Source organism: Tachypleus tridentatus, chromosome 1 (assembly GCF_004210375.1).
Source record: "Tachypleus tridentatus isolate NWPU-2018 chromosome 1, ASM421037v1, whole genome shotgun sequence".
In the NCBI taxonomy this organism is placed as follows: domain Eukaryota; kingdom Metazoa; phylum Arthropoda; class Merostomata; order Xiphosura; family Limulidae; genus Tachypleus; species Tachypleus tridentatus.
The window spans coordinates 19,883,627-19,896,005 of NC_134825.1; the positions used below are offsets into that span (position 1 = coordinate 19,883,627).

The following is a 12,379-nucleotide window of genomic DNA, read 5'->3' on the forward strand; positions in this document are numbered from 1 at the left end:
CGTTATTTACCCCACGTGTGAAAGGGCAAGCATGTTTGATGACAAGAATTTGAGCTCGTGAACCACGGATTGCGAATCAAGAACCCTAACAACGAAGTTAAGACAGATAAGTCTGCAACTGATATGTCAATTATAGTCTGATTGGAATACTTTTATACCATTCTAATTCTGGGAAACCTCTAATTTACTAGACCAAGAATATAGTATTCAGAGGTGTAATGGGGCTAATACTGATGCCTTATGACAAATATAGTTGTAATCATTCTTCATTAGTTTGTAAAAAACGTACACACCATAAAAATGTTAAATATATTAATGTTCAAGTAATTGTAAAATATATTCGATTTTTATTAGACCCCTCACTAGACAGTTGGGGATATTTTTGTGGCAAAAACATCCAATTTGTTTTTTTTTATTTGAATTGAAATTTTTGGAGATTTTCCACATTTCTTTAGCGTTGGAGCTGCGAAAAGTAATTTGAAGTGATAAGGTGACTGAAATCCATCATTGCATCACGAACTAAAGGGCCAAATAGAATAACCATGAAAGTCTCCAAATGGCACACAGAGATATTTAGGAACTGTTTAGAACCACTTTGATAGAAATGTGTAGCACATCGAGTACAGTATTATGTCTGAAGTTACTTTTAAAGTGTTTCTCTCTGCTTATCCAGGTGAAGTCGTTCATATCTCACTTAAAAGCTAAACATAAAAAGGTGATAGCAGAAGTATAAAAGGTTGGCAATGGTTTAATTAATTAATTAATGTTGCTAAGAATAAACTGATATATATTGATTTACTCCCAGCGGATAGACCTCTGTACTATCTAGTATGGAGTCTTGAGGATGCTGTATTTCACTTAAACATTTACCAATTAACAAACGAAAATCGTATTGAAGTTGTTTCGAAAAGATACGTCAAAAACAACCCTCTTTGGGGTTTTTCGCTTGAACTTACTTTAAATATTATACAAATTTTAGTGCAAAGACACCCTTTAGCTCCTGAGGGACGTGCTAATAAACATCAGCCTTTACAATGGATTTTGAGCGAGTTATCAGTTATATATTAATGTTATTTACAAAAGCAAGCCTGCAATACACAATTCATGAAAATAAAAATATGAAAAAAACAATAGTATTGTCTGCTGTCGTAGACAATGCCTTGGCGCACATTGCCTAATAACTTAATCCATACGACTGATGTCTTCACATATCACCTGCACTTGTTTCTTTCTTCAAATCGTTTGAACTTGTTTTATTTGTTGATGATAATGTTTGCATGAAATTCTTCACATTAGAACCACAATGTTTGAGGAGAGGCTCAGATGAAATAAATTTTAATAATACACAATTTTTTGTCTGTCCTTAAAATGCGCGCGCACTTTTCAAAAGGTGTAAACAAAAGGCAGGTGTAAATATACTTCAGAATACATTTTGTACAACAACATACTAACACACAAACATTTTGAAAAAGGCCTAATGTTAGGTCGTAGAATAACATTATAAGTATATTTAGTGAGTATTAAATATTATGAGGCTTAACTCTGAATAAGCTAAAGCAAGAAAAGTAAACAAGTTACTGTGTTACTTAACTCCTTTATCGAACATAGATAGTACGTAATAAAAACATAACTAATATTAGGCCTAAGATAAAAAACGTATAGGTTTCGGTGTCTGCAATTAGGGCCAACTAGTTGGGGGAGAGGAGGATCATTTGACCCGGGCCCTAAGATCAAATGGAACCTCAAAATTTAGAAACTGTTTTTCTTTCTGTGTTTGTTTTGCATCTGCTAAGTTTTGCGATTTCTTAAATAATGTTAATAAATATATGCCAAACAAAAAAGATATTCAATTGTGTTTCACTTTTTATTTGGGCTAATGATTGTTTTAATTTATTTTCAAGTGCCATCATTTGTTATTTTTTATTAAATTTAGGCCTTACAAGATAGAAGTGGCTCAGAACTCTCTGGACTCCTAAGAAGGCCTGTCTGTGATTAGAATTATTTTATAGTATTCTAGTAATAATATTTCATATACTTGAATATGTCAAGAAACGTTACTCATATGTTTAGGTTTCACTGAGTGTGCTAAAATGTAGACTTTAAATACATATTATTACACAAATCAACAATACTATTTCACTTTTTTTTCTCTTTTGCTCAATGGGTAACGTTTGTTTTTTTTTGTTAATTTTCTAATACACAAAACTCTTCCAATGAAAACATGACATCACTTAACTTTCAGTTTCGTTTATTATTTATTTTGCAATGCATCTGAAAAAGCGAATGTTATTTTGTAAAACCTAGAGTCCTTGTTTATTAACTAGAAGTTTTAGGATTTTTTTCATTAATATTTCTTTGGGTACATTCACTAAAAAAAGTCCTGAATCGACGTACATAAGCGTTTCAATGGGTCTCAAATATTTTATAATATAATGTCAAGAGACCGGATTAAAAAATATTATGTGCTACGTCTTTATGTTGAGCCGAGAATAACGTTTCGAACTGCTACTTCATGTCTTTATCAATTACCTTTATGGTGTTAACGCTGGTTAGTACTTTAAGAGTTACGTAGACTCGAACTGATAACGTAAGTCTCGAAAACCTACAACAATTATGAATTCCAATTTTTATTTTCTATATAATATTTCGCTTTAAAAAGATAAATTGTAACACTTATTATAATAAATACAAATACACAGTTTGAAACAAACTAAAATAATCGACAGCACATTTAGCCAGCAAATAGGAAACTTATCGATTAAAAAACACCATTTCTCAAAATACTGAACTATTTTTATTCTTTTTTTCCTTGCTTCTAGTCCAAATAAAGTGCATATAACTTTATTTTGATGTTCGTTTTAAGTCTAAAACAAGACAAGTGAATAAACGTGATTAATGTGAAATAAGGCTTGCTCTGTAACTATGTTAATACTTTAAGTCTGCTAATTATCGGAAAGTTTAAAGCACAAAAACATTAGAGATGCCTGCTGATTGCACACGCACCTAAAACATCAGAAACGCTAAGCCTAAGGGCTTATTAGACAATAGAAAAAAATACGCTAGGAAGTTTTATATTACTAATTCAAGTGTATTGTAGTTATTTCAAAAATAAAAGCGTATTATAGAGTTAGGAATTCATTTTTGTGTCTGTGTGTGTGTAAATGACCTTTTAATTGATAAGCTAATCTGTATTGAAAATCAGTTTAGCTTATTTATATTACTTCCATTTGGTTATTTCGAAGTACGTAAAACTTTATACACAACCAAATCACACATACATATGCATAACTGTAAAAAAATAAAAATAATTGACACACTTGCATTTTGTTCATATTTATTTATTAAGCACTAGTTTGCCCATCAAAAAAAAAAATTATAATAAGTAAAATAAATTGTAAAATTATAAACGAGATTTTTGTTACAGATTATAATAATTTTATATTGTAAATTAGAAATTATCTGAAATACCTCTGATATTAATAAGTAAAACAAATAAATAACCGGTAAAAGTTAATAATAAATTTCTTTAAAAATGGAATAACGGATGTTACTGCTTCAGTTTAAATTCGCCTTAGAATCGAGTTTTCTGTTTTTACTGTACCCCACAAATAAAATACTTTCTAAAATTAGTTGAAGGAAACAAACGTGACCTATGACTGGTTGAAATTGTAGTCATTTCCACTACCCAGCAAAAAATTATCTCCTGAATTTACTACATCTCCTCTCTCATGGTACCTAGATCTGTATATCTTCTATTTTGAAGAAGAAAAGAATCTGTTTGCTTAGCTTGTTGTTTAGAACTCTCTATTACGTTCTACGTTATTTACACAGAAATAATATTCATAAACACAATGGTTGTACATGTGCAATAAATAAAATACATCCGTTCTCTTCAATTGGAGTGACATCTAAGGGAAAATTATCAAAAGTTATTGAACGAAAATCTTGAAAAATTATCATGAAGTAAATAAAAACTACGTGTATCAACAGAAAACAATGAATACAGAGCAAAACTTGCTTCCCTAGGTTAAACAATTAGAAAACTTTTTTTATAATTCGGTTTCTTAGTTTAATTTTCTATATTCCATGTGAACAAAACGATGATTCTACAATTTGATGTTTTTAAAAAGTTACAATAAATTATATTGTACCCCACAAATATTTGTATATCGTTTTTAGAATAAGTTTCAGCAAAAATTCCGTAAACGTTAAAGAAAGAATAAATGGCTTGAAGTCACAACTGAACTTCTTATACTAAGACATCTATTATTTTCTTAATAACTAATTTTAATGCACAAAGTTTGTTTTTGTATTTCGCACAAAGCTACTCGAGGGCTATCTGCGCTAGCCGTCCCTAATTTTGCAGTGTAAGACTAGAGGAAAGGCAGCTACTCATCACCACCCACCGCCAACTCTTGGGCTACTCTTTTACCAACGAATAGTGAGATTGACCGTCACATTATAACGCCCCCACGGCTGAAAAGGCAAGCATGTTTCGTGCAACGGGGATGCGAACCCGCGACCATCAGATTACGAGTCGCACGCCCAATGATTACGAGTCGCCATACCGGGCCCAATGCGCAAAGTAGCAGGTTAAACTAAAAAGAGTTAAGTTTAAAACATATATATTGTTTTTAAAACTGCCGTTAGATGGAACTACCTTCAACTAGTATATAATTAGAAGTTAAGCAACCTTTGTAGCAAAACATAAACGATTCTCATGTATCATATCTAATCTAAAGCCGGTGTACCAACATTGTCTGTCAGCTTGGTGTCGTATTCTGCATCTTAATCAATCAAGGTAAGGTTAAACAGCTGGAAGTTTAAATTGATTTATACAATTTAAGGTTCTTTATAATAGTTTACAGTATTTTAATACAGTAAAAAAAAGTGGTGAATTTTAGCATAATTATATAACGTACAACATTTGAAAATGATTAGGTTCGTGCCTAATGTTTGTGATAGAGAACATGAATTACTGTCTACAGTACCAGATTTTTGAGGGTCGTATAAATATATATCCAGTGCAAATAGAGGCACAGCCTTACTTTTAGCGTAGTTAAACTATAGCAACAGATTGCTAAGGTCGATTATTGAAGGCAAACCATTTCATTTAAAGACCAGTAAACATCTGATAATATATTTTAATGTTGGCTTCACTATTCGCGGAGCGCGTAGGATTGATAAGCATAGAACTGTCTTACCCTAAGTACGACATAAGTTGAATTCAATGGAAAATATCTTGAGCTCTGACAGCTTACTGAATACAATATGAAACTTGGACACTCTGGTCCTTATCTTACTATAAACGTACAAATGTATAAAGCAATTCTCTATGTAAAAGTAATAAAAATATTTTTGTAGGACGAATACACATTTCTAATACAGTGTGTTAGCTTTTGAGTAAATACATATATATACATGTGATTACTTAAATGTCTAGCATTTGATTTGATCTCCGGGCCATTTTATAAGATCTGCTACTACCTTTCGTGGGCCTGATTAAACTTTCTTGTGATTCTGGATTATAACTCTGTTTTATATTCACATAATATTTGCTATAAACTAAAACAAAGAATAAAAAGGGGAACTTAGTTTCCTGGTAATAAACATAACATGTCAATATGAGGAAAATTATATGTTTCAAATCTAGCATAAAAAGAGGTAATATAACGTAAAAAGTTTATCATTTTCTCCAAATGAATTTTATTTTATTACGAAATACTATTTCCTTCTAACAAATGCATAAGATATATATTATGCTAAAACCTAATTTGAGATATCCGCTGTGTCCACCAAGGGGAATCGAACCCTTGATTTTAGCGTTGTAAGCCCGAAGACTTACAGCTGTCTTTGCGTAGGACTACATCACTAATGATGCAATCAAACTCTCACTTACAGTCCTAGTGAAAGTCGTGTTCTCATTGTGAGGAGAAAACTTTTATTTAAAATTGTTTTCGGTTTGCTTTGGATTTCGTGCGAAGCTACGCGAGGGCTATCTGCGCTAGCCGTCCCTAATTTAGCAGTGTAAGACTAGAGGGAAGGCAGGTAGTCATTACCACTCACCGCCAACTCTTGCGCTACTTTTTTAGCAACGAATAGTGGGATTTACCGTAACATTATAACGCCCCCACAGCTGAAAGAGCAAGCATGTTTGGTTGCGACGGGGATTCGAACCCACGACCCTTGGATTACGAGTCGAACGCTTTAACCACCTGGTCATGCTGGGCCTCTATCCTTGGTATGGAGAAGATTTATAGCCAGTCATGAAAGGAAATGATGACTTATTAAAAACAATCAGATAAAATCGTTGAGATTTGCCGTCGAATAACGTCTTACGAAAAGCAAAAAGTATAGCTTTTCGCGATAATTTCAGTCAGAATTAACAACATAATTTTGTTTGACTTAACAATACCAAGTAAGTATTGTTTTCACAGCGATTTGGTTTGAGTTAACACTAAATTCATTCTAACGTATTGAAACTATAAGATTTTACAATAATTTCAGAGTAAATTAGCAGTATAATTAATGTTAATTACACAACCTAACCACGGTTAAGGAACACCTCTAATCAGATATACAGGAATTAATATGTTCAACATATCCTTCACGTAGTTAACTTTAGTAAACCGTTATCATGTTTCATTTTAAGAAAACATAAAACTGGTCCGATAATTAATCCTATTCTTTTATAGATCTTTAATTATACAATTCATATTGTCGATTATTCTCGGAACATTCGTTCAAAGTTAATTTACTTAAGTGATGTTTTAATGTAGACGTATATTATGATTAAATATGCGTGAGCTAAGCTGTACATAATTGTCACCCACTTCAACAGAATGGCAGGTGTCGCTGTATTTAATAGGTTATACAAAAGTAATTTTATATACGTTTCTTTTACCCTGTTTTAAATAACACGATTTAATGGTAAACTTCATACAACTTTCTGAACATATGTACTTAGAAAACAGTAAAATCATTTCCGAAATAAATAGGTGCTTGAATGTTTATCTTTCACACTAACGATAACAGAATGTGAACACGCGTAAAACTTAATTTGTTTTATAAATAAATATACTTTATTTAGTGTTATTGTGTTTTAAGACGAAACACCCTTCTTAGTTTGAAACTGAGACATGAGAGATGGGCTATTTGGTTTGTTTTGAATTTCGCGCAAAGCTATACGGGAGCTATCTGCGTTAGCCGTCCCTCATTTTGTAGTGTAAGACTGGAAGGAAGGCAGATAGTCATCACCACCAACCGCTAACTCTTTGGTTGCTCTTTTACTAACGAATTGTGGGATTGTCCATACCTTTATAACGCCCCCACGGCTGAAAGGGCGAGCATGTTTGGTGTGACGGGTATTCGAACCCGCGACCATCGTATTACGAGGTGGTTAACCTGGCCATGCCGGGCCGAATAGGCTATTCTTATTATTATTAATTAGTTTTTGTTTTGGTGCCGGGCCTGGCATGGCCTAGCGCGTTAAGGCGTGCGCTTCGTAATCTGAGGGTCGCGGGTTCGCGCCCGAGTCGCGCCAAAACATGCTCGCCCTCCCAGCCGTGGGGACGTTATAATGTGACGGTCAATCCCACTATTCGTTGGTAAAGGAGTAGCCCAAGAGTTGGCGGTGGGTGGTGATGACTAGCTGCCTTCCCTCTAGTCTTACACTGCTAAATTAGGGACGGCTAGCACAGATAGCCCTCGAGTAGCTTTGTGCGAAATTCTAAAAGCCTAAACCTAACCGTTTTGGTGCTAAAAGAATAGTTCCATAGATTGTTCTTCCTTGTAGCTAGAGTTTTTTTTTCCTAGTATATTTTCACAAACACAGAATTAGAACAACATAGTCTGATCTTCACATTCAGATGTTTGTTTTCTTATAGCAAAGCCACATCGGGTTATCTGCCGAATCCACTGAGGGGCATCCAACCCCTGATTTTAGCGTTGTAAATCTGTACACAGTCAGATGATAAACAGTGTTCAAATAAATAGTGTAGAGCTAATGTAAATATGATTAAACTTCGTCTTTGGTATGACGAATGTAGTGCGTCAATGATTTGTTTTAACACTTTTACAACTAATAAAACTTAGTAGTAGTTTCGTCAGATTCATAACATTATTTAAACACAGAAATGTATAATGAAATATTCTGTTCTTAGACCACAATATATATGCATATTATCAGCATAGTTGCTTATTTAATCAATAATATTAATAAAATCAGGCTTATCACTTTTTTCTTCTCCCGCCTCTGTTTATCATCTCACTACTGATTACAGTTCACAGGAACCTCTGGTCTTGATGGCAATTGTTTAAGCCGGATATAAAATGTAATATATATTAATGTACCCTTTTGTATTTTATAAGCTTATTTGTTTCTTTATGAGCACTGGTCTAATACTAACCAAAGTTTGCTTATAAGACAAATAATTTAACATACAGAGAGCCATGCTGTACTTAGATTAATTATCGATTAATATTAATTCGTGTGTGACATGTTAAGAAATAAAGAATTGTGTGACTTCACAGCAACGTGTAAATCTTTTGTATATTGTAAAAATGTGCCAATTACAAGTAAAATAGCAAGATACCCTCAAATACTTTTCTTTTTTTCAAATTTGAAAAGTACAAAACGTTCATAGAACTATTATTTTCATCTAACTACTTCTCAGAAGTATACAGATATTAAAACATACCGACTAGAGAAAGTGTAACTTCATAAATGTACTCACTGCATACTTTTCGACTATATTTATATGAGTGATTATTATTTATCTTTGACGGTACTTTTATATTGCACTCACTACAATGGAAAAACAGTTAGTTTTCGTCGTAACAGTTAGTTGAACTATTCTTGTATTTTCGAATCTTCAAGATACAGCAAAACACAAACTGACTTAACAACACGTTCATAAAAGACTTTTTGTTCTAAAAGATATAGAATGTGGTTGAAACTTTACTAAATTCTCAAAGCCTAGTTCAGATTCTTGATGGAGTAAACGATAATAATAAGGACTACACAAAGCCTAGTTCAGATTCTTAATGAGGTAAACGATAATAATCAGGACTATACAAAGCCTAGTTCAGATTCTTGATGGAGTAAACGATTATAATAAGGACTATACAAAGCCTAGTTCAGATTCTTGATGGAGTAAACGATTATAATAAGGACTACACAAAGCCTAGTTCAGATTCTTGATGGAGTAAACGATAATAATCAGGACTATACAAAGCTTAGTTCAGATTCTTGATGGAGTAAACGATTATAATAAGGACTACACAAAGCCTAGTTCAGATTCTTGATGGAGTAAATGATAATAATAAGGACTATACAAAGCCTAGTTCAGATTCTTGATGGAGTAAACGATAATAATCAGGACTATACAAAGCTTAGTTCAGATTCTTGATGAAGTACGCGAGAATAATCAGGACTATACAAAGCCTAGTTCAGATTCTTGATGGAGTACGCGAGAATAATCAGGACTATACAAAGCCTATTTAAGATTCTTGATGGAGTAAACGATAATAATCAGGACTATACAAAGCCTAGTTCAGATTCTTAATGAGGTAAACGATAATAATCAGGACTATACAAAGCCTAGTTCAGATTCTTGATGGAGTAAACGATTATAATAAGGACTATACAAAGCCTAGTTCAGATTCTTGATGGAGTAAACGATTATAATAAGGACTACACAAAGCCTAGTTCAGATTCTTGATGGAGTAAACGATAATAATCAGGACTATACAAAGCTTAGTTCAGATTCTTGATGGAGTAAACGATTATAATAAGGACTACACAAAGCCTAGTTCAGATTCTTGATGGAGTAAATGATAATAATAAGGACTATACAAAGCCTAGTTCAGATTCTTGATGGAGTAAATGATAATAATAAGGACTACACAAAGCCTAGTTCAGATTCTTGATGGAGTAAACGATAATAATCAGGACTATACAAAGCTTAGTTCAGATTCTTGATGGAGTACGCGAGAATAATCAGGACTATACAAAGCCTAGTTCAGATTCTTGATGAAGTACGCGAGAATAATCAGGACTATACAAAGCCTATTTAAGATTCTTGATGGAGTAAACGATAATAATCAGGACTATACAAAGCTAGTTCAGATTCTTGATGGAGTACACGACAATAATCAGGACTATACAAAGCCTAGTTCAGATTCTTAACGAGGTAAACGATAATAATCAGGACTATACAAAGCCTAGTTCAGATTCTTGATGAGGTAAACGATAATAATCAGGACTATACAAAGCCTAGTTCAGATTCTTAACGAGGTAAACGATAATAATCAGGACTATACAAAGCCTAGTTCAGATTCTTAGTAGTTTTCTCATGAAAACAAAATGCAAAAATTAAATTGTTAAATAACTGAAAAGACAAGTTATTCTCCGATGCTTTTCGGCTACTTTTATTAATCTTAGGTAATGCACGAACATGGTAATATACATATATAAACATATTAAACAGAGGTAAAACATATCGAAAAGCTATAAGCTAAATTATCTGAAAAAGTTTTATTAAACTACTTTACCCTCGATGTTTTTCATTCATTCAAAAAGTGTAATACAGCTTTCAGTATTTCCGAAAACTTGTTTGTACTGACCTCTAGTGTCAGAAATGAAATCCAATTACTTTAATAATGTATGTAGATTTCTTTTAGAGACTCGTACAACGCAGTTCTTGTGGCTTTTCAATTTTCTGAGGCAGTCTTTGTTTTATATTTATAATATTTGTTTGATGTGATTTAAAGCTACAAATCTCCAATATTGTGTTACTGTGTTTTGAATTAATATGTATGTTGACAGCGTGAGGCCCTTTTGTAACGCTTCTCATGGGAAATGAACATTCGAATACTCTTAGAAACATGAACACATCCATAACAAAACAGATTATAAAGATACTTGATTGTCATCGAAGAATAATGGAGTGTCTCTCTATATATAAGTTAAAGTCTACATGATTACGACCCGGAATTATTGAAATAATGAAGGCCTTATTTAATAACAAATTCCTTTGTAATTAAACAAATGAGCTCCAAAGTAATAACATAATTCGTTGTTAATGTTCAGTTTAAGGAGGGTAAAAGAATTCATCCTGCGTCATAAGTTGAAAATACTTGCGTGAGCAATCCAGCTATGTATGCTTAAATTATTAAAACTAAGCAAACACAAGACCATAAAAATGACATAATATTTAAAGTAGAAAGTTTACAAACATACATCGAACAACAGGATTTAATTAATAAAACAAGGTTAACATTTTCTACAATATTCCTATGTACATAAATTGTTTTCGACATGACAAACTTCTTCACTAATTTGTAAAAGGAAAATGAGAGAGAACATGTTAAAATCATACTTACGTGAAGGAAAGGACATACCACTCTACTTTGTTTGTGTCCAATGTCTTTATGTAAGGGTTTTCTTCCTAATTAAACAGGCCCGGCATGGCCAAGCGTGTTAAGGCGTGCGACTCGTACTCTGAGGGTCGCGAGTTCGCGCCCGAATCGCGCTAAACATGCTCGACCTCTCAGACGTGGGGGCGTTATAATGTTTCGGTCAATCCCACTATTCGTTGGTAAAAGAGTAGCCCAAGAGTTGGCGGTGGGTGGTGATGACTAGCTGCCTTTCCTCTAGTCTTACACTGCTAAATTAGGGACGGCTAGCGCAGATAGCCCTCGTGTAGCTTTGCGCGAAATTCTCAACAAACAAACCACCTGTGATTATTTAAAATTTATATAAAGCGTTTCGTACCTGTTTTGATTGTATATGTGGTTTATGTGAAACGTTTCCTTCCCCGCCACGATCATATCTGCCTACTATGTACCTTTTTATTGTTCATTGATTATATGCCGTGAAAACAAACTGTTAGCTGAAATCAGTGTGTTGTATATTTTCCTGTAATTGCTTAGTTCTTTTGCATTTAATACTGCATTTCTTTTGTCTTATCTACATTAAAATTTAACATGTTTCCTTTTATGTGGAATCAACAGTAGGAGCAAATACCACATTGCATAAACCTTTTGGAAACCTTTAAAATATCATTATTTTTAAACTTTTTTGTTGAAAAGTTCATGTCCATAACGCAACCTTAAGCATCACACCATTCAAAGGTATCATAAGTTATAATGAGTCAACTGTTTTCCACAATACAACGTGACATATCCTAGATGAGGTTTTTGACGCAATACACCGTAATTTTGTCACAACCTGTCACTAAAAAGCGGGTTAGAGTTGTTTACAATTTGCCGGATCAGTTTTGCTCAACATTTCTTGATGGGATTACAATCTGGAAACTTTAGTAGCGGATATGGTAACCTTCTAACGTTCTCCTGATGGATATGATCCTGTACAATA

The 12,379-nt window shown here is 33.2% G+C and overlaps 1 protein-coding gene across 1 annotated transcript in view; it reads left to right on the forward strand.

Annotated features, from left to right (window-relative positions):
* Positions 1-4,711: 4,711 nt before the first annotated feature.
* LOC143244328 (neuropeptide S receptor-like) overlaps positions 4,712-12,379 on the forward strand; it is a 38,815-nt gene continuing 31,147 nt past the window's right edge. Inside the window, exon 1 of the mRNA XM_076488837.1 lies at positions 4,712-4,801. The gene's annotated coding sequence lies outside the window, so the exon portion shown is untranslated. The remainder of the gene's footprint in view (positions 4,802-12,379) is intronic.